Raw genomic sequence first — 22,652 nt, 5'->3', positions numbered from 1 at the left:
CCAGTAAGCAGGCTACTTGAACATACGGAGATGTAAACAGTGCATAATAATCTCAGTCCCAGTAAGCAGGCTAACGGAAAGCTGGGGTAAGACCCGTTACATGCGAACATACGACAGTTGGGTTGTATCAGAATTGCCCGAGCGGTGATTTAGAACGTTGGTCGCCAGTTCACATACAGTATTTTCATTACATGGAAGTAGAACAATGTCTTGATGATTTGAAGCATTGCTGAACTACCCATGAGACATAAAAACTGTTTCTTATTGCTTCAATAGGATTCACCTGAGGAAGGAGCTGTGCTCCGAAAGCTAGTGATTCAAAACAAACCTGTTGGACTTTAACGTGGTGTTGTAAGACTTCTTACTGTTCTCACCCAGTGGCCACTTAAAATGGCCGCCCACAAAGGATAATGGGAATTGTGGTCAAGTCGGGACACAGACAGTGCACAGCCCCTGTGTATTGTGCAAAGGAAAACCAGACCGAACCACAACTTGCACCTGTTAAAGGTCAATCACCGATTTCCCCACGACAATAGACTCAAATTAAGGAATAGCAACAGAAGCAGACTCCCGGCGCCACCTCCCCTTATTTGGAAAGGCAAATGCACTTGGAACAATAATGACTAGGACCTGCCCAGCCATCGAGGCACCCACCCTAATTGGCCATTATCGATCAGAGTGATCGAGACCCTATCGATCCATTGGATCCTGAGTTAACCCCACCCAAAAGGGCACGAAAGAGAAGGATAAGAAGCCCTGTGCATTAGGGATCGGCCTCTTTTGGGACTGGCCTGAGCCCACTCCAATTGCAGCATAATGACCAGCCAAGTTCAAGACCATGATCGCTACCTGAGAGAGACGAGCCGCAGTCGAGACGAACCTGACGACTTCCAGCCGACACACGTGGAGACTCAGAGAAAGGCCTTATCTACTTGCACAGAGCCGGTCAGCCAGAGGTTAAACAACGGTCATCTTAGTTGATAGGTGTAGTTTAGTCCGTAGCCGTGTGCATCATTGCACAGATAGATAAGACTTGCGTTTAATAATAAACTTCTTTTGAACTAACATATTGGTTGTGTGGTCATTTGATCAATACAAGAAACGTACTCGCTGCTTGTGGTTTAATAGTAAAGTGGCAACAACCCTAGTCTAACGCCGGCATCCCCACATCAAGAAGTGAGACTGTTTGATATAATTCCAAACATTTTTTGCCATCCTGATAGAATGAGTTTTTCACAGCACCCAATGAGAGGAACTTTGCGATTTAATTACCCTGCAGGGGGCTCAACTAATTACACACACAAGCACAAACTGCAACATCAAAGTTGAGGCACTTCAACCAAGGTAATAACTGATTAATTATTATAAATACAGAAGGTTTAGTAGCCTCATGAAGCACGTCTCACAAAGGTGGCAGCTGGAGACTGACTACAGCGAGAGCGATTAGTTAAATTCAAAAATTTGGCAAGGGAGGAAATGCAATACAATGAGAGAGGTGTTATTCTGACCTTCACGAAAAGGAATAGCTCAAGAGGGGGACCTGGAGACAAGAAATAACTGACGTTTCCAGTTAAACTCCATAATACTGTGGATAATCATCAATTGAAACTTTAAATAAAATCAAAATTAAGATGGCATGTCAGGTGATGTGTTGCAACTGTACGAGAGCTGATGGATGCCAGTGTTGTCAACAGCAATCTCATCTGCGCTAAATATCTGCAGCTCGAGGAACATTGACTCAGGGTCGATGAGCTGGAGTTCGAACTTTAGAAACTGCGAAGTATCAGGTTAGGGGATGTGAGGGAGTTATCTGGACACTACTTCAGGAGACAGTCATAATCCATAGGTTTGGTCCTTCTGACTTTGTCCGTGACCAGGGGCAGGACGGTATGACCGTATGGAAGGCAGGTATGGGGACCTAGGAGCTATCAATGGCGGGGCCTCAGCCCTTGCAATTGCCCAACACATTCAAAGATCTTGTACCTTGTGTGGTGGACAAGAGCAGGGACTGCAAAGAGCATGAGCAAACTACCTAGAGCAGCATGGTGCAGGGAACCATTCAGCGGAGGAGCGCGGAGGAGCAAAAAGCAACAGGGTTAGACAATGTTCTTTGCTGCCAAGAGCCCAAGTCCCAAAAGTCTACGTTGCCTGCCCAGTGCCAGGGTTAATGACATCTCCTCAGGAATGGACAGGAACTTGGAGTGGGAGAGAAGGTTCCAGATGATGTGGCCCACAAGGGTACCAACGACATAGGCAGGACGGAGAAAGGTTCTGCTCAGGGAATATCAGCAGCTAGAGACTGAATTAAAAAGCATAACCACAAAGCTAATAATCTCTAGATTACTACTTGAGCAGTGAGCAAATTGGCGTAAGCTAAATAAAAGCATGGCTTAGAGATTGATGTTGGAGAAATGGATGTCGATTTAAAGGAGCACTTGCACCAGTACAGAGGGAAGAGAGGACTGCATCGTTGTTACGGCCTTCACCTAAAACAGGCTGGGACCAATGTACTATTGAATTGTATAACCAAGGCTGGAGAGAAAGGTTTGGGAAGCACTCACATGCAGGGAACTGTGGAAAGTTAAAGAGACATGGCAAGGGAATAATGCAGGGTAACTTTGTATGTAATAATAACCAGATTGTGACCTTAAGCGACAGAGCGTACAAACAAAAAGGCCAATGTACAAGCAAATCCTATAATCAGGACTGTAATTATTGTAGCAAGAAGCCGAGCTAGAATTGCAGCTTGGGAGTGATTCTTCAGCACTCTATAAATGCAGAAAGATTTGCAAACTACATGGATGAAGGAAACGCATGGAGAGGATATTGTGCCTGAGTGCAATGTACACCAAGTGCAAGGTCAAGAATTTGGTTCAGGTGGAAATTTAATGGAGGGGAAGAGGTCCTCCTTTTACTGCTTCCACTAGCTAGGTGAGCCTTCTCATTTGCCTTCAAGCTACAAGATTGTAACTTCATATTATAACAAGTACTTAAGAAGGCAAATGGCATTTTGGCCTTTATTGCAAAAAGGTTGGGGTTTAAAATAGGGAGGCTTTGTTGCAATTGTACAGGGTGCTGGTTAGACCTCACCTGGAATATGGCATACAGTTTTGGTTCCCTTACCATTGGAAGCAGTCCAAAGGAGATTCCTGGGACGTGAGGGTTGTCCTATCAAGAGACTAAAAAGTCTGGGTCTGTATTCCTTGGGAGTTTAGAAGAGTGAGGGTTGACCGTATTCAAATGCACAAGATTCTGAGGAGGCTTGACAGGATAGATAGTGAGATGTTTTCACTAGTGGGCACAGCTACAAGATAAAGGGCTGGTCATTTAAAACCGAGATGCGCAGAAATGTCTTCACGCAGAGGATAGTGAATCTCTGGAATACTCCATCCCGGAGGGTGGATCATTAGAAGTATTTAAAGTGGAGGTGGCTAAATATTTGATAAGATTGAGGAATAGAGAGCAATGGGGGAAGTGCCACAGAAAAGGAGTTGAGGCCGACATAGATCAGCCATGATCATATTGAATGGCGGGGCAGGCTTGAAGGGCCTAGTGGCCAACTCCTGCTTCTATTTCTTATGTTGTTGTAAATTGACTAATTAGTTTGATGGACCATAAGTTCGACCCCTGCTTCTATTCCTTGTGTTCTCTGTTAAACAAGGTCAGATAGACATGGCAGAGACGATGGTGTGCCATGACTGCAACCTGTGAGAATGTGTGGTGCACTGCAATATCAGACAACCATATCAACAGTAACTGACTGCAGCCTTTGCTGAGCTGGAATCTGAGTTACAGCTACTGAGGGGCATCAGGAAGGGGGAAAGAGTTACCTGGACACTGGTCCAGAAGGCCCCTTAGGTTAGATTGAATCTTAAGAGTTGGTCAATGGTTAGGGAGAGGAGGATGTGACTGCAAGTCAGACATGTGTGGGGAACCAGCATGTAGTGATGGAGGAGTTTCAGGCTCTGACTTTTTTAACAGGTACAAGCGGTCTGCTACCTGTGTGGATGAGAAGGACTGCAAGGTGGATGAGCAGACAGGCCATGGCACCATGGTGCAGGATGCCTTCAAATTGGGGGAGCAAAAAGGAATGTGGCAGCAATAGGAGACAGTGTGGTCAGCCTGAACCGGAAGCTCCAACGGTCATGTCCATTGTCAGGGTTAAGAACATGTCCTTGGGGCTGAAGGAACTTGGAGTGGAAGGTGAGGATCCAGTTTTCATGGTCCACGTGGGTACCAACAACATAGGTACCAACAACATAGGTAGAACCAGGAAACGTTCTGCTGAGGTAATCATCACTGGATTCTTACTCGAGCCCAGCAGCAATTGGCATCGGGTCAAGCAGATTAGAGAATTAAGCACGTGGCTCAGAATGCTGTGGCAAGAATGGGTTTCAATTCAGGGGCACTGGCATCAGTACGCAGGGAAGAGGGAGCTATTCCACTGGGATGAGCTCCACTTAAACCGGGTTACGACTAGTGTCCAGGCTAAACAAAGAACAGCTTTAAACACTAGATGAGGGGGTCGGGTGACAAGATATTGGAAATCCAAAGACAAAGACTTAATTATCGGAATGTTTTTGTGATTCCTGAAGTTGATTAGGAATAAAGCCACTTTTGATTTAGTATTGCACAGCGAAGTAGGGTTCAGTAATGTCACAGTAAAAGATCCATTGGAAAATATTGACCATAAAAGCACCGAATTTCATGCTGAGTTTGAAAGTTGCATACTCCAATCATAAACAAGAATCTTAAAACTTAAATGGTGCCAATTACATAGACATGAGGAAGGACTGGCTTTGGTTAATTGGTAAATATACTAAAAGGTATGGCAGTAAATGAACAGTGGAACACAAGAAATAATTCAAAATGTTCAATAAAAAATATATTCCATTGAAAAACTAACGTCAGCGAGAAAGACCCATCAGTAGCTCATTTAGGAAAATAACAATATTAGATTAAAAGATGCTTATAATGTTGAAAGCTCAGGTTTCAGAGCTGGAACGGAGGCTGGAGGCACTGAGGAGCATCTGCAAGTCTGAGAGCATCGTTGGTAGGACGTTTAGAGAGGTGGTCACACCGCAGCTGAAGGGACTTGAGGAAGAAAGGGAATGGGTGACCACCAGGCAGTCCAAGAGAAACAGGCAGGTAGTTCAGGAGTCCTCTGGGGTAACGCTCGCAAGCCGGTATTTCATTCCTCCAGGGTGTGTGGACAGATCCAAGCATCTGGAACCACAAACGGCCTGTCTGCACGGGGAGGGGGAGGAGGAACGGACGACACAGAGGGAGAATTCAGAATGTCCAAATTATCTATTAGCACAGTAGCCATCACGGAGATATGGTTGAAGGAGGGGCAGGATTAGCAGCTCAACATCCCAGGATATAGAAAAGAGAAAATGCTGAAAAATCTCAGCAAGTCTGGCAGCATCTGTAGGGAGAGAAAAGAGCTAACGTTTCGGGTCCAATGACTCTTTGTCAAAGCTAACAGACAGAGAAAGTGGGAAATATTTATACTGTGGAGCGAAAATGAAAGAGGAGTCATAGCCACATAAACCCAGGGAAACCGGGTGCTAATGGCCACAGAAACCAGATGCTGCCAGATTTGCTGAGATTTTCCAGCATTTTCTCTTTTGTTTCAGATTCCAGCATCCGCAGTAATTTGCTTTAATCCCAGGATATAGAATCTTCAGGCGAGACAGAGGGGGTGAAGTAGGAGGAGGCATTGCATCATTAGGTAAGGAGTCAGTTACTAAAGGAAGGAGAGATGATATCTTCGAGGAGGCATCAAATAAAGCTTTGTGGGTAGAGCTTAGCAATAAAAAAGGGACAGCCACATTGCTAGCTGTTTATTGTCGGCCCTCAGATAGTCAGTGGGAAATTAAGGAGCAAACATGTGCGCAATTTGCAGAGGTGTGGAAAAATAATAATGGGGTAATATTAGGTGATTTCAACTTTCCCAACGTTAACAGCACTGAGTGCTGAATTTGGTGCATTTGAGTGCGATAGTGAGAGTTTGGTGACCGAGGGAGTTAGGTGAGGAGGGAGTAAGGTGCTCCTTTCATTTTGTTTCCGACATTTCCGCAAAGAGTGCGAAGCGAGCCAGGAGTTTACAGGAAGTGTCGCTGACTGGGAGCAGAGTCGGAGGGCGGAGATCTAGTTAGTCCACACAGCAGCTATATTCTGTAAGGTAAGAGGGGATGGAGGCTAGGCCAGTTACATGCTCCTCCTGTAGGATGTGGGTGGTGAGGGATACCACCGGTGTCCCCACTGACTATACCTGCGGGAAGTGCACCCAACTTCAGCTCCTCAAAGACCGTGTTAGGGAACTGGAGCTGAAGCTGGATGAACTTCGGATCATCCGGGAGGCAAAGGGGGTGATTGAGAAGAGTTACAAGGAGGTAACCACACCCAAGGTACAGGACAAGAATAGCTGGGTTACAGTCAGGGGGAAAAAAAACAAACAGGCATAAAGTGCAGGGATCCCTCGTGGCCGTTCCCCTTCAAAACAAGTATACCGTTTTGGATGCTGTTGTAGGGGATGACCTACCGGGGGAAGGCCCTAGCGGCCAGGTCTCTGGCACTGAGTCTGGCTCTGGGGCTCAGAAGGGAAGGGGGGAGAATAGAAAAGCAATAGTTGTAGGAGATTCAATGGTTAGGGGAATAGATAGGAGATTCTGTGGTCGCGAGCGAGACTCCCGGAAGGTATGTTGCCTCCCGGGTGCCAGGGCCAGGGATGTCTCGGATCGTGTCTTCAGGATCCTTAAGGGGGAGGGTGAGCAGCCAGAAGTCGTGGTGCACATTGGTACCAACGACATAGGTAGGAAAAGGGGTGTGGAGGTAATAAACAAGTTTAGGGAGTTAGGCTGGAAGTTAAAAGCCAGGACAGACAGAGTTGTCATCTCTGGTTTGTTGCCGGTGCCACGTGATAGCAAGGCTAGGAATAGGGAGAGAGTGCAGTTGAACACGTGACTGCAGGAATGGTGTAGGAGGGAGGGCTTCAGGTATTTGGATAATTGGAGCGCATTCTGGGAAAGGTGCGACCTGTACAAGCAGGACGGGTTGCATCTGAACCAGAGGGGCACCAATATCCTGGGAGGGCGGTTTTCTAGTACTCTTCGGGAGGGTTTAAACTAATTTGGCAGGGGAATGGGAACCGGATTTGTAGTCCAGCAACTAAGGTAGCCGATATTCAGGACGCCAAAGCGTGTAATGAGGCAGTGGGGAAGGGAACACTGACAAAGGAGAGTACTTGCAGGCACGGAGATGGGTTGAAGTGTGTCTACTTCAACGCAAGAAGCATCAGGAATAAGGTGGGGAAACTTAAGGCATGGATCGGTACTTGGGACTACGATGTGGTGGCCATCACGGAAACTTGGATAGAAGAGGGGCAGAAATGGTTGTTGGAGGTCCCTGGTTATAGATGTTTCAATAAGATTAGGGAGGGTGGTAAAAGAGGTGGGGGGGTGGCATTATTAATTAGAGATAGTATAACAGCGGCAGAAAGGCAGTTCGAGGAGTATCACCCTATTGAGGTAGTATGGGTTGAAGTCAGAAATAGGAAAGGAGCAGTCATCTTGTTAGGAGTTTTCTATAGGCCCCCCAATAGTAGCAGAGATGTGGAGGAACAGATTGGGAAACAGATTTTGGAAAGGTGCAGAAGTCATAGGGTAGTAATCATGGGCGACTTTAACTTCCCAAATATTGAGTGGAAATTCTTTAGATCAAATAGTTTGGATGGGGTGGTGTTTGTGCAGTGTGTCCAGGAAGCTTTTCTAACACAGTATGTAGATTGTCCGACCAGAGGAGGGGCAATATTGGATTTAATACTGGGTAATGAGCCAGGGCAAGCGATAGATTTGTTAGTGGGGGAGCATTTTGGAGATAGTGACCACAATTCTGTGACTTTCACTTTAGTAATGGAGAGGGATAGGTACGTGCAACAGGGCAAGGTTTACAATTGGGGGAAGGGTAAATACGATGTTGTCAGACAAGAATTGAAGTGCATAAGTTGGGAACATAGGCTGGCAGGGAAGGACACAAGTGAAATGTGGAACTTGTTCAAGGAACAGGTGCTACGTGTCCTTGATATGTATGTCCCTGTCAGGCAGGGAAGAGATGGTCGAGTGAGGGAACCATGGTTGACAAGAGAGGTTGAATGTCTTGTTAAGAGGAAAAAGGTGACTTATGTAAGGCTGAGGAAACAAGGTTCAGACAGGGCATTGGAGGGATACAAGATAGCCAGGAGGGAACTGAAGAAAGGGATTAGGAGAGCTAAGAGAGGGCATGAACAATCTTTGGCGGGTAGGATCAAGGAAAACCCCAAGGCCTTTTACACATATGTGAGAAATATGAGAATGACTAGAGCAAGGGTAGGTCCGATCAAGGACAGTAGCGGGAGATTGTGTATTGAGTCTGAAGAGATAGGAGCGTTCTTGAACGAGTACTTTTCTTATGTATTTACAAATGAGAGGGGCGATATTGTTGGAGAGGACAGTGTGAAACAGATTGGGAAGCTCGAGGAAATACTTGTTAGGAAGGAAGATGTGTTGGGCATTTTGAAAAACTTGAGGATAGACAAGTCCCCCGGGTCTGACGGGATATATCCAAGGATTCTATGGGAAGCAAGAGATGAAATTGCAGAGCCGTTGGCAATGATCTTTTCGTCCTCACTGTCAACAGGGGTGGTACCAGGGGATTGGAGAGTGGCGAATGTCGTGCCCCTGTTCAAAAAAGGGACTAGGGATAACCCTGGGAATTACAGGCCAGTTAGTCTTACTTCGGTGGTAGGCAAAGTAATGGAAAGGGTACTGAAGGATAGGATTTCTGAGCATCTGGAAAGACACTGCTTGATTAGGGATAGTCAGCACGGATTTGTAAGGGGTAGGTCTTGCCTTACAAATCTTATTGAATTCTTTGAGGAGGTGACCAAGCATGTGGATGAAGGTAAAGCAGTGGATGTAGTGTACATAGATTTTAGTAAGGCATTTGATAAGGTTTCCCATGGTAGGCTTATGCAGAAAGTAAAGAGGCATGGGGTAGTGGGAAATTTGGCCAGTTGGATAACGAACTGGCTAACTGATAGAAGTCAGAGAGTGGTGGTGGATGGCAAATATTCAGCCTGGAGCCCAGTTACCAGTGGCGTACCGCAGGCATCAGTTCTGGGTCCTCTGCTGTTTGTGATTTTCATTAATGACTTGGATGAGGGAGTTGAAGGGTGGGTCAGTAAATTTGCAGACGATACGAAGATTGGTGGAGTTGTGGATAGTAAGGAGGGCTGTTGTCGGCTGCAAAGAGACATAGATAGGATGCAGAGCTGGGCTGAGAAGTGGCAGATGGAGTTTAACCCTGAAAAGTGGGAGGTTGTCCATTTTGGAAGGACAAATATGAATGCGGAATACAGGGTTTACGGTAGAGTTCTTGGCAATGTGGAGGAGCAGAGAGATCTTGGGGTCTATGTTCATACATCTTTGAAAGTCGCCACTCAAGTGAAGAAGGCCTATGGTGTGCTCGCGTTCATTAACAGAGGGATTGAATTTAAGAGCCGTGAGGTGATGATGCAGCTGTCCAAAACTTTGATAAGGCCACATTTGGAGTATTGTGTACAGTTTTGGTCGCCTCATTTTAGGAAGGATGTGGAAGCTTTGGAAAAGGTGCAAAGAAGATTTACCAGGATGTTGCCTGGAATGGAGAGTAGGTCTTACGAGGAAAGGTTGAGGGTGCTAGGCCTTTTCTCATTAGAACGGAGAAGGATGAGGGGCGACTTAATAGAGGTTTATAAGATGATCAGGGGAATAGATAGAGTAGACAGTCAGAGACTTTTTCCCCGGGTGGAACAAACCATTACAAGGGGACATAAATTTAAGGTGAAAGGTGGAAGATATAAGAGGGATATCAGAGGTAGGTTCTTTACCCAGAGAGTAGTGGGGGCATGGAATGCACTGCCTGTGGAAGTAGTTGAGTCGGGAACATTAGGGACCTTCAAGCAGCTATTGGATAGGTACATGGATTAAGGTAAAATGATATAGTGTAGATTTATTTGTTCTCAAGGGCAGCACGGTAGCATTGTGGATAGCACAATTGCTTCACAGCTCCAGGGTCCCAGGTTCGATTCCGACTTGGGTCACTGTCCGTGCGGAGTCTGCACGTCCTCCCCGTGTCTGCGTGGGTTTCCTCCGGGTGCTCCGGTTTCCTCCCACAGTCCAAAGATGTGCGGGTTAGGTGAATTGGCCAATGATAAATTGCCCTTAATGTCCAAATTGCCCTTGGTGTTGGGTGGAGGTGTTGAGTTTGGGTAGGGTGCTCTTTCCAAGAGCCGGTGCAGACTCAAAGGGCCGAATGGCCTCCTTCTGCACTGTAAATTCAATGATAATCTATGATTAATCTAGGACAAAGGTTTGGCACAACATCGTGGGCCGAAGGGCCTGTTCTGTGCTGTATTTTCTATGTTCTATGTTAATTGGGATAGTCATTATGTTAAGGGTTTAGGTAGAGTGGAGTTCTTAAAATGTATACAGAAGAACCTTTTCGCTCAATATGTAGAGGGTCCAACAAAGGAACAGTGCTGTGCTGGACCTAATTCTGGGAAGCCAGATAGTGGTTGATGTGTTGGTGGGCGAACATTTTGGTGATAGTGACCACAACATGATTTCAGTTTGTTATGGACAAAGAAATAGACAAGTTGCAAAAAAAGGCTTCTGATTGGTATGGAAACTATAGGAGAAAGTTCTGAAGGAGAGAATACCTATCTCCACTTGGAGAGGCGAGGTTTGATCAGGAATAGTCAGCATAGCTTTGTCAGAGGGAGGTCATGCCGAACAAATTTGATTGAACTTTTTGAGCATGCGTGTAGATAAGGGTAGTGCAGTTGGATGTAGTTTATATGGTCTTCAGCAAAACCTTTGACAAGGTCCCACATGGGAGACTTACAAAGAAGGCAAATGTACATGGATACAGGGTAGATTGATACGGTGGATTCAAAATTGGCTTAGTTGTAGGAGACCGAGGGTGATGATAGACGGCTGCTTTAGTGACTGGAAGCCAGGGTCCAGTGGGGGATCTGTGCTTGGTCCCCTATTGTTTGTCATTTATGTAATCAACATAAATGACTATGTGGGGATTAGGATCAGTAAGTTTGCAGATGACACAAAGATTGGCCGGGTGGTCAACAGTGAGGTTGAATGTCTTGGGTTACAGGATGGTCAAATGGGCAGAAAATGGCATATGGAATTTAACCCTGAAATGTGTGAGGTGATACACTTTGGAAGGAGTAATGCAACAAGGAAATATTCAATGAATGGCATGACACTGGGAGATTCTGAGGAACAGAGGGACCTTGATGTGTTTGTACATAGTACGCCGAAGGCAGAACGGCAGGTTGATAAGAGTGGTGTAGGTGTAAAAGGCTTATCAATCAATCGAGGCATAGATTACAAAAGCAGGGAGATCATGTCAAAGTTGTATAGAACTTTGTTGAGGCCACAGCTGGAGAACTGTGTGCAATTCTGGTCGCCACATTACAGGAAGGATGTGATTGCACTGGAGAGGGTGTAGAGGCGATTCACCGGGATGTTGCCTGGGATGGAACATTTAGGTTATGAAGAGAGGTTGGATAGGCTTGGGTTGTTTTCGCTGGAGCAGAGAAGAGTGAGGGGCAACCTGATCGAGAGCACATGTTTATGAGGGGCATGGACAGGGTGGATAGGGATCAGTTGTTCCCTTAGTTGGATGGTCAGTTATGAGGGGACACAAGTTCAAGGTTAAGGACAGGCGGTTTAAGGCGGATTTGAGGAAAAACATTTTTTACCCAGAGGGTGGTGACGGTCTGGAATGCACTGCCTGGGCAGGTGGTAGAGGTGGGTTGCCTCACATCCTTTAAAAAAAGTACCTAGATGGGCTGTGCGATGGCACAGTGGTTAGCACTGCTGCCTCACAACGCCAATGACCTGGGTTTGATCCCGGCTAGGGTCACCGTCCGTGTGGAGTTTGCATTCTCCATATTTCTGCGTGGGTCACACCCCACAACCAAAAATGTGCAGGGTAGGTGGATTTGCCACGTTAAATTGTTCCGTAATTGGAAGAAAAAAAAATTGGGTATTCCAAATTAAAAAAAAATAAACTTACTAATCAGACCACTCACATTTTCCTCCAGAACATTTATATATACTACAAACAATAGTACCCAATTATTTTTTTCCAATTAAGGGGCAATTTAGCATGGCCAATCCACCTAACCTGCACATCTTTAGGTTGTGGGATGAAACCCCTGCAGACACGGGGAGAATGTGGACAGTGACCCGGGGCTGGGATCAAACCTGGGTCCGCAGCGACGTAGGCAGCAGTGCTAACCACTGCACCACCGTGCCGCCTTGGCTGAGGGGAGACCTGACAGAGGTCTACAAAATGAGAGGCATAGGCAGGGTGGATACTCAGAGTATTTTTAGAAGGGTAGAAGTGTCAATTACAAGGGGGCACAGGTTCAAGATGAGAGGGAGAAAGTTTAAGGGAGATGTGCAGGGTAAGGTTTTCATGCTGAGAGTGGTGGGTACTTGGAACACGCTGCCAGAGGATGTGGTGGAAGCAGGCACATTAGCAACATTTAAGGGGCATCTGGATGGGTACATGAATAGGGAGGAAATAGAGGGATACAGACCGAGTAAGGGCAGAAGTTTTTTTTAGTTAGGGCATCTAACTAAGTGCTGTACTTTTCTTTGTCTTTTGATTTTGCTGATACTGATTAAATTATCTCTACGAGAATGATTCCACACAGAAGTTTGTCAAAGATAAAATCTGGTAGAGAGCCAGAATTTGAGAACTCCAAGACTGAAGGTGATCCTAAGGAGGAGTCTGAATCTAATAGCAAGAACAGTGATGAAGATTCAGACAAAAGTTCTGAATCCAATTTGGGTTTTGATTATGAAGAAATGATAAACAACTGCTACCAAATAGACCTGTCACTAACTGATTTTGAACAAATGGCTAGTAATTCTTCCAAAGCTAGGAAAGAAGACAGCAAATCGGAAAAAGTGAATTGGACTTTTCTAAAAGTAATTTGTTGCTGCCTCTTGCAGTGAACTCGTTGCCATTCATTTCAGATGCAAATATTTCCCAGAATGTGCCTTTTTTGGAATGACAATATACGTAATAGCATGGCATCATCTATTCAGGATGAAGACAGCAATGACTGTGAAGTGACACCCAGCAGAGAGGATGACCACAGATGCAGCACGGTAGCCTTGTGGATAGCACAATTGCTTCACAGCTCCAGGGTCCCAGGTTCGATTCCGGCTTGGGTCACTGTCTGTGCGGAGTCTGCACATTCTCCCCGTGTGTGAGTGGGTTTCCTCCGGGTGCTCCGGTTTCCTCCCACAGTCCAAAGATGTGCAGGTTAGGTGGATTGGCCATGATAAATTGCCCTTAGTGTCGGGTGGGGTTACTGGGTTATGGGGATAGGGTGGAGGTGTTGACCTTGGGTGGGGTGCTCTTTCCAAGAGCCGGTGCAGACTCGATGGGCCGAATGGCCTCCTTCTGCACTGTAAATTCTATGATGCCAGTGACCTGGAGTTAGGGGCAGTGCCACTAGCCCTTCAGCAATTTGAAGTATATATTCAATATGACAGTAAATAAATCTTAGTTTAAACAGACCATGATCGGCTTTTGTTTATATAGAAGTTTAAAATCCGGAACGCAAGATTATTCCGTTGGAGTTTATTATTACCACAATTCAATGTTAAAATTGTACATAATCCTGGAAAGGATGTGATGGTGGATGCATTGGCACTGGTTTAAGGCTGACTAGTTACCAATGTAGAGACTGGGAAGGGAACTTACATAATGGGGATGGATTGGATGGATATATATTTGTAATGCCTTGCATACCTCAGAATCAAACGTCCGTGCCCTGAAGTTTCATACCTTTTAGGGAGAGAGATATTTGAAGGTCCTTCCTTATTTCCCCTTTCTTTATTTTTTTGTCTTTATCATTTTGATCCATGATTACTTAATAGACATGTATCTTTAGGTCAAGTAGCAGAGAATGAGGAATTCAAAACTTGTAACATAGTATGTGGTGCTGGCTATGGACAACGGAACTGAGACTTTGTGGCACCCAAGAGATGGGGTGGGACGCGATTCGAATGGTTGTCTGGTAGCCAATGTATTGGCCAAAAGACCATATGCTTCCCGCTAACAGGTGGTGATTAGATCCTGCCTGAGTGGGATGATTTCCAGAGACCTAAGGAAAGCAGAGTGGGGTCCCCGAGCACTCAGGGGAAAGGACCTGCTCTCTCACGTTTTCTCCAGAAAAGTTGCAGTATTTCTGAAACTGCAGAGACCAACATTGAAATCCATTAGAGGCTGGAAATCAGAAATCTCAACCTGAAAGCCTGGTTTGAAGGAAAGGTGCTAGAAAGAGGGTGGGGGATAATAGTTATCCAGTTGTATTTGCTGCATATTTCATTATAGTTCTGGTTTATAAAAAGTAATTCCGTTTAAATTTACAAACTTGGCGACTGTAATTATGGGGCAGCAAACGACCAAAGGCTTATTTTTCTAAGGATTATTGGTTAATTCAATTGTGTTGCGACCCCGGGTCAAGGGGGGCTGGAATTGATTGTGCCCTAGCCCGGGGTGCTGTACAAGATGACTGATCTCCAACAACCACAGCCATCTTTCTTTGTGCTAGGTATGACTCCAACCAGAGGGGCGCTTTCCTCAATTCCCACTGATATCAGTTTTTCTTCGGTTCCTTGAAACTGCACTCAGCCAAATGCTGCCTTGATATCAGAGCTGTTAATGATATCTTCCATCACTTTGCTGATGATTGAGAGTAGAATAATGGGGTGATCATCAACAGGTCCAGGCAGTGGGTGATCAAGGGGGTCGTTCGACCCGACTGTTTGCCCTTCTACCGTGGCTACATTTGTGGCTGAGTGTCCCTGGCGAAGGGGCATGCAGTGTCCACTGGTACCCTTGAAGCCTTTTGTTCCCGTTGGGCACAAGAACTGGGGCCTTATTATTGACCCCCTTTAGTCACATTTTGGTTTGATGTTTTAAGTTTCATCTGTAATTCATTTTTTATTTGAAGGCAGTTTCCCCCTAAGGGATTGTCCCTTTAGTTTGTCCCTCAGTTTACTTGGTTATTTGTATCCATCAAAATAATTGGATTTGTCCTGATTTTTATGGACAGAATAGCCCCGGACAATTATCCGCATTGCCAGGTAGATTGCAGCATTGTAGCTGTGCTGGAACATCTTTACTCAGGGTGCAGCTAGTTCTGGAGCACAAGTCTTCAGCACTGTTGCCGGAATGTTGTCAGGACCCATAGCCTTGACAGTATCCAGTGCCTTTAACCATTTCTTGATATCACGTGAAGTGAACCAAAGCGGCTGAAGACTGGCATTTGTGATGCTGAGGACCTCAGGAGGAGACAGAGATAGATCATTCACCAAGACTTGTGACTGAAGATTGTTGCAAATACTACAGCTTTGACAGAGCTGCCAGCCCTTTCCAACGGGAATCTGTATTCCAGATACCAAAAACAATATTTTGGCAGTAAAATCATTATTTTCATTTCAAAGAAAAAATGCCCACCAATCTGAAGTACAAATCTAAAACACGAATGGAAAATGCAAATCTAACACCGCTACATAGATGTACAGCATGAGCGGGTGTTTTCAAATTAAGTTTTAAACATTCAGTAAATCTAATAATGCAAAATTCTATAATACTGCACAAAGAACAGTACAGCAGGGTTCAAATTACCCACTTGAGTTTTTAAATGACTAAGGACGGATTCCTGGTTCCCAGAGAGCACAACAGAACCAAAGGCTACTTTCCTAACAACTATCAAGCATTTAAAAACTGCATCCCATCACACTATACAATTTGCAAAGCTGTACAGACCTTCCATGATGTAGATAGCCTACACGTGTGATTGTGTAGTCAACCGTCGACGCGATTTTAAAAATCCCAATAAAGGGTTGTACTGGCACCTCGATGTGAGACCACGCGAAGAATCACATACATGATCTGTAGAGTGTGTGTGTGGAGGGGGGAGGGGAAAGGGGCAAGAGCGCGGGGTCTCCACGTGGGACCCTCCGTCTTCCAGCAGCAGCCATCGCCAAGGAAACCAGTCGCTACAGCGAGCGCTGAACACACACACACATTGGATTTTGTATTTCAATGCGAGACATTGTATTGCCGTATTCAAGCAGATTTTCAGTTGCTTTTGCGCTAACTCCCCTACCATTGAGGATGGGGAGTTTTATGGAGCACCCTCCTCCTGTTAGTTAACTGTTCACCAGAGAGACTGAGGAATTAATAATTACAAACAAAGAAAAGGCAGACTTTGAACAAGTATCTGTATTTGCCTTCACAGTAATGACACAAAAAGCATCCCAAGAATAACATAAAAGCAGGGGGCAAAAGTGAGAGAGGAACTTAAAATAAACACGATCACTAGAGATGAAGTACTGGGAAAACTAATGGAGCTAAAGGCTGAAAAGTCCCTTCGACCTGATGACCCACATCCTTAAAAGAAGTGGATGGCGAGATGGTAGATGCATAGCTTGTGATTTTCCAAAATTCCCAAGATCTGGAACGGTTCAAGCAGATTGGAAAACTGCAAATATAATACTACTCTTCAAGAACGGAGGGAGACAGAACGTAGGAAGCTATAGGCCAGTTTGCCTAATATCTGGCATTGAGAAGAAGTTAAGATCCATTGTTAAACAGATAGTAGTGTAAGGCATTTAGAAAACCATAATCAGACAGACTCAACATGATTTTGTGAAAGAGATAGCATGTTTGACAAATTTATGAGAGATCTTTAAGGGTGTAACAAGCAGGATGGATGAAGGAGAACCAATAGGTATAGATATTTGAACTTCCAAAAGGCATTTGCTAAGGTGCCACCTAAAAAGTTACTACACAAAATAAGAGTTAATGGCTTTGGAGGATTGACTAATGGGAAACAGAGTCGGGATAAATCAGTAGTTTTCAGATAGGCAAACTCTAACTAATAGACTGCAGTAGGGATCAGTGCTGGACCTCAACTATTTTCAATTTATATTAATGACTTGGATGAAGGAACAGACTATTCAGCCAAATGTGATGATACAACGATCGGTAGAAAAGCAAGTTGTGAGGAGGATACAAAGAGTCGGCAAAACTATATAGATAGGTTAAGTGAGCGGATAAGAAATTCACAGATGGTGTAGTATAATGTGGGAAAATGTGAGGCTGTCCATTGTGACAGGGAGAATAGAAAAGCAAATTATTTAAATGCAGACACACTGCAGAATGTTGCAGTGCAGAAGGATATGCGTGGCAATGTAGATGATTCATAAAGTTAGCATCAAGGAAGGCAGTTAGTTAGTTTAAAAAGTTAGTTGTTAGAAGAACTTTAGCATCATTAGGAAGGCAAATGGAGCGTTGGCCTTTATTGCAAGGGGGATGGCTAACTGTACAGGGCATTGGTGAGCCTCAACCTGAAATATTGTGTACACTTATGTCTCCTTATTTAAGGCAGAATACACTTGCATTGGAAGCAGTTCAAAGGAGGCTCACTTGGTTGATAACAAAAAGGGTATGTCTAATGAGGAATGGTTGAGCAGCTTGGGCCTATACTCATAAGAGTTAAAAGAATTGAAATCTAAATATAAAATGGGCGGCACGGTAGCACAGTGGGTAGCAGTGTTGCTTCACAGCACTAGGTTCCCAGGTTGGGTCAGTCTGCACGTTCGCCCTCTGCCTGCGTGGATTTCCTCCGGGTGCTCCCGTTTCCTCCCACAAGTCGCGAAAGACACGCTGTTAGGTGAATTGGACATTCTGAATTCTCCCTCTGTGTACCCAAACAGGCGCCGGAATGTGGCAACTAGATTTTCACAGTAACTTCATTGCAGTGTTATTGTGAGCCTACTTGTGACAATAAAGATTATTATTAAAATCAGGTGGAGGATAGATGATGAGGCTATGCTTCCTTTCGTAGGGAATCCAGATCTGGGGGGTACTGTTTCAAAACAACTTACCTCAAAATCCTTGGAATTCTCTTCCATAAAGAGTAGTGCATGGTGGGTCATTTAATATATTGAAGCCATGATCTCATTGAATGGTAGAGCAGCCTCAATGGGCCAAATGGCCAACTCCTGCTCCTATGATCTTCTACTGGCAGGTCCATCAAAGCTGTGGGATGCGTCAGGGGACCTTCTTAATCTCTCAAAACATGGTGATTGGAAAATAAGTTTGTCAGTTAGCTTGGGTTTAACTAACGTGAAGTGGGGGTTAGTCATAATTTTGCATTTCTGATGATTTTCATTGAACAAGATGCAGATAAAAACATCAGATTTCATTTAGAGAATCATATCCCGGGCCCATTCGTATACTGTAACCAATCACTATTTGTCGATGTACTATTTGTTGATGTACTCTGTCAATTATTCTTTTTGTCGACTGTGTACGTTCCCTTGGCCGCAGAAAAATACTTTTCACTGTGCTTCGGTACATGTGACAATAAATCAAATCAATCAACTTCATATCAAATAAACAGGTTGTGGGAAGCCAACTGATCCCACACGGAAAATCAGAAGACAGAGGACGTTTTAAGCTTACAATATCTTGCATAGGGGAGGAGTTCGTGCTCGCAACTGCACATCATACCCGAAATGTAAAGAAGCGGGTATGGAGGGGTGGTGGAGCCGGCGGGGCGGGGGCCTGGCGTGGGGGGAGGGGGAGTGGAGAGGGTTTGGACGATTTAGAGGCTCCAGGATCCGGGGGTGTTATTACTTCATCTCTTTCCTTCCTTTTCCCTTCCACTGCTGCCAATACTTACAGTGAATCGGCCTCTCAGGCCCAGGTTGGCCGCTCACGAGAGCGGCGCCATCATGTTGTTGCTGCGAGAGGAACCATGGGAGCGGAAGCGTTACTACGCATGCGTTGAGAATATTACGTCATGCTTGGGCGCGGTGCATGCGCAGTAAGAGGGCGTGAGCAATCAGACGGACAAGGAGAGCACGGACAAGGAGAGCACGGCCGCGGAGCGGTGAGTACCGGGTCCGGGCAGCAGTCAGAGCGGCAGCGCTGCAGTCCCCGTTCACTCCCATCAACTGTTTGTTTCCGGAAATATACTCCGCCTCTCCTCTGACACCGGCTACTATCCCCCCACCCCTCCCTTTAACTGGTGTGCCCCCCCCCCCCCCCCCCCAAACTCACTGACACCGGTACCCCCTTCATTGCCACCAGGTCCCCCCCCCCGCCCCTCACTGCCACCAGGTCTCTTCCCCCCCCCCCCCCCGCCCCTCACTGCCACCAGGTCTCTTCCCCCCCCCCCCGCCCCTCACTGCCACCAGGTCTCTTCCCCCCCCTTCACTGACACCGGGTACCCCCCCCCCCTCACTGATACCGGGTACACCCCCTTCACTGACACCGAGTACCCCCCCCTAACTGACACCGAGTACCCCCCCTTACTGACACCGAGTACCCCCTCTTCACTGACACCGGGTACTCCTCCTCCCCTTCACTGACACCGGGTTCCTGACCACCATTCTCCTTCACTGTCACGGTAGCACAGTGGTTAGCACTGTTGTTTCACAGTGCCAGGGTCCCTAATTCGATTCCCGCTTGGGTCACTGTCTGTGCGGAGTTTGCACGTTCTCCATGTTCTGCATTGGTTTCCTCCGTGTGCCCTGTTTTCCTCCCATATGTCCCGAAGGGCGTGCTGTTCGGTGAATTGGACATTCTGAATTTTCCCTCAGTGCAGGTAGCACGGTGGTGCAGTGGGTAGCACTGCAGCCTCATGGCGCCGAGGAACCAGGTTTGATACTGGCTCTGGGTCACTATCCGTGTGGAGTTTGCACATTCTCCCCGGGTTTGTGTGGGTCTCGTCCCCACAATCCAAAGATGTGCAGGGTAGGTGGATTGGCCATGCTAAATTGCACCTTAATTGGAAAAATGAATTGGGTACTCAAATTTTAAAAATCTCCCTCAGTAAACCCAAACAGGCCCCAGAGTGTGACGACTAGGGGATTTTCACAGTAACTTCATTGCAGTATTAATGTAAGCCTACTTGTGACAATAATAGATTATTATTATTACTGACTCCGGGTGCCTCCTCCCTCCCCTTCACTGACTTGGGGTGCCTTCCCCCACCCTCCCCCCACCCCCCCCCCCCACCCTCCCCCCACCCTCCCCCCACCCTCCCCCCACCCTCCCCCCACCCTCCCCCCACCCTCCCCCCACCCCCACCCTCCCCCACCCTCCCCCTCCCCTCCCCCTCCCCTTCACTGACTCAGTGTGCCTGACCCCCACCCCCCTTCACTGACACTGGGTGCCCCACCCCACCTTCAATGACAGCGGTTGACGTGCAACCAGTACAGGCTTCATTCTCCATGTGCCAGGGAACTATGACCCATCCCATTGCACCATCTCTTCAGCCACTCATTTATCTAGCACCAGGTTTCCCCAAATGTTTCCAGCCGCAGAACCCTTTGACCTCCGAAGAATACTGAAAAACATTATTATTGTGTTGAAAAGCCAAACCCCCCAAAAATTAATTGTTTTCTCGCAATTGATCATAGAATTCCCACAGTGCAGAAAGAGGCCATTCGGCCCATCATCTGCGCCGGACCTCTGAAAGAACACCCCACCCAGGCCCAATTCCCCCCCGTATCCCGACCTAGGGGAAATTTAGCATGGACAATCCACCTAACCTGCACATTTTTGGACTATAGGAGGAAACTGGAGGATACAAACCCCTAATTTTAAGAAGTTGTTTCTATTTCTTTTCTGTATACGTTTGCTATAATTAAAACATTTTCTTATTAAAAAATGTAATGGAGGAGTGTTCCTGTTCCTTTGGTTCAGTGCTACCAGAATGCTGGATTCTCTCTGTCACAAACCCCCCCCCCACAGACCCTGCAGACACTCACAGACACGTACACCCACACACACCCACCACCCTCACACCCCCCCACCCTCACACCCCCCCACCCTCACACACCCCGCTCGTCTCTCTCACTCTCGTCTGTCGCTCGCGTCCTTCTCACTCACGCTCGTCTGTCGCTCGCGTCCTTCTCACTCTTTCACATGCACACTTGCCCCCCTCACACGCATGCTTGTCCTTCTGCACACTCCTCTCGCGGCGAGTGCTTGTCCCTCTCGCAGCAGCCCCCACCCCCCTTGCGCAGTGCCCGCCCGCCCCTCTTTATAGTTTGCTGACAATACAAATCGAATGTAAGCTGTGAGGAGATCACACAGGTAAAAGATATATAGATCAGTTAAGTAAGTAGGCAATAAAGTGGCAGATGGAGTATAATGTGGGAACATGTGAGGTTATTCAATTTAGTCATAAAAATCATAAGAATAAGTCTTGCTAAATCATAAGAATACATCTTGCTACAATTACATGGGAGTTTGGGGCAGCTGCAAAAGGAATATTGTATCCACTCTTTGTCTCCATTTCTAAGGAAGTACATACTTGCATTGGAGGGATTACAACAAATATTTATTGATGATGAGAGGCTGAATAAATTAGGGTATAATCTCTAGGATTCAGAAGAATGAGAGGTGACCTTAGCGAAATAGATTGTGAAGGGAAACAGTGCTGATCTTTAGGACTGAGATGAAGAGAAATTTCTTCCTGTTAGCCAGCCAATCTTCTATCCATGCAAACATGTTAGCCGCCTATAGCATGAGCTTTTATTTCCTGCAGTAACCTTTGTGGCACTTTATCAAATGCCTTCTGTAAATCTAAGTACAGTACATCCACCGGTTCCTCACAGCACATGTTACTTTCTCAACAAACTCCAGTAAGTTGGTTAAACTTGATTTCCCTTTCGCAAAACCATGTTGACTGCCTAATTTCCTTGAGCTTATCCAAGTGCCCTGCTATAAGTAAGTAAGTAAAGTCCCAGATGACCTTAGGCTGTTTTCCCCTTTTGAAATGGTGATTTATCCTGAGGATCACCACACCTCGGGCGAGGGGCAAGGTTGAGAAGGCTAGGGCCTTCATGAATAACCTCAGCCAGCACGGGAATTGAACTTGCTTGTTGGCCTTGTTCTGCATCTAACCAACTGTCCAGCCAACTGAGCTGAACCAGTCCTGCTATAATATCTGGCTTCTAACATTTTCTCTATAACTAACTGGCCTGTAGTTCACCTCTTTCTGTCTCCCTCCCATTTTAAATAATGGAGTTATTTTCCAATCTAATGGGACCTTCCCAAAATCTAGGGATTTTTGAAAAATTATAATAGTGCATCAGATATCTCATTAGCCACTTCTTTTAAGACCCTAGGATGAGTCCAACAATTTCCTCAGTATCACTTCTGTGGTGATCTATAATTTTCAGAGTTCCTCTCTCCCTTCCATTTCCTTTTTATACGGCTTCTCAGATGTTACTTGTATCCTTGGCTTTATGAATAGTGGCACATAGCACAAAGGCGAATAACTTATAATAAACTTTTTATAAAACTTTGTTTCAGCTTCTACTGGAGTATTGTGTCCAATTTTGGGCATCACATTTCAAGAAAGACACAGCTTTAGAGAGGGTGCAGAATAGATTTACGAGAATGGTTTCAGGGATTCGGGACTTCAGTTACATAGATTGGAGAAGCTGGGAATGTTTTCGAAAAAAATGGAGGTTGAGAGAAGATTTGATAGA

The 22,652-nt window shown here is 45.8% G+C and overlaps 2 protein-coding genes across 3 annotated transcripts in view; one reads left to right on the top strand and one right to left on the bottom strand.

Moving 5' to 3' along the window:
• The window catches only part of LOC140406169 (zinc finger protein 106-like), a 125,809-nt gene extending 106,840 nt beyond the window's left edge, over positions 1–18,969 (bottom strand). The window contains exon 1 of one of the 2 annotated variants that reach the window (XM_072494304.1): positions 18,827–18,969. The gene's annotated coding sequence lies outside the window, so the exon portion shown is untranslated. The remainder of the gene's footprint in view (positions 1–18,826) is intronic. The other variant, XM_072494305.1, reaches the window with a different exon arrangement.
• A 6-nt stretch (positions 18,970–18,975) lies between these two features.
• The window catches only part of LOC140406171 (synaptosomal-associated protein 23-like), a 31,872-nt gene continuing 28,195 nt past the window's right edge, over positions 18,976–22,652 (top strand). Inside the window, exon 1 of the mRNA XM_072494310.1 lies at positions 18,976–19,036. The gene's annotated coding sequence lies outside the window, so the exon portion shown is untranslated. The remainder of the gene's footprint in view (positions 19,037–22,652) is intronic.

Source organism: Scyliorhinus torazame, unplaced genomic scaffold (genome assembly GCF_047496885.1).
Source record: "Scyliorhinus torazame isolate Kashiwa2021f unplaced genomic scaffold, sScyTor2.1 scaffold_333, whole genome shotgun sequence".
Classification (NCBI taxonomy): Eukaryota; Metazoa; Chordata; class Chondrichthyes; order Carcharhiniformes; family Scyliorhinidae; genus Scyliorhinus; species Scyliorhinus torazame.
The sequence above is the reverse complement of the archived record's forward strand: the minus strand, read 5'-3'. Positions and strand labels throughout refer to the sequence as shown.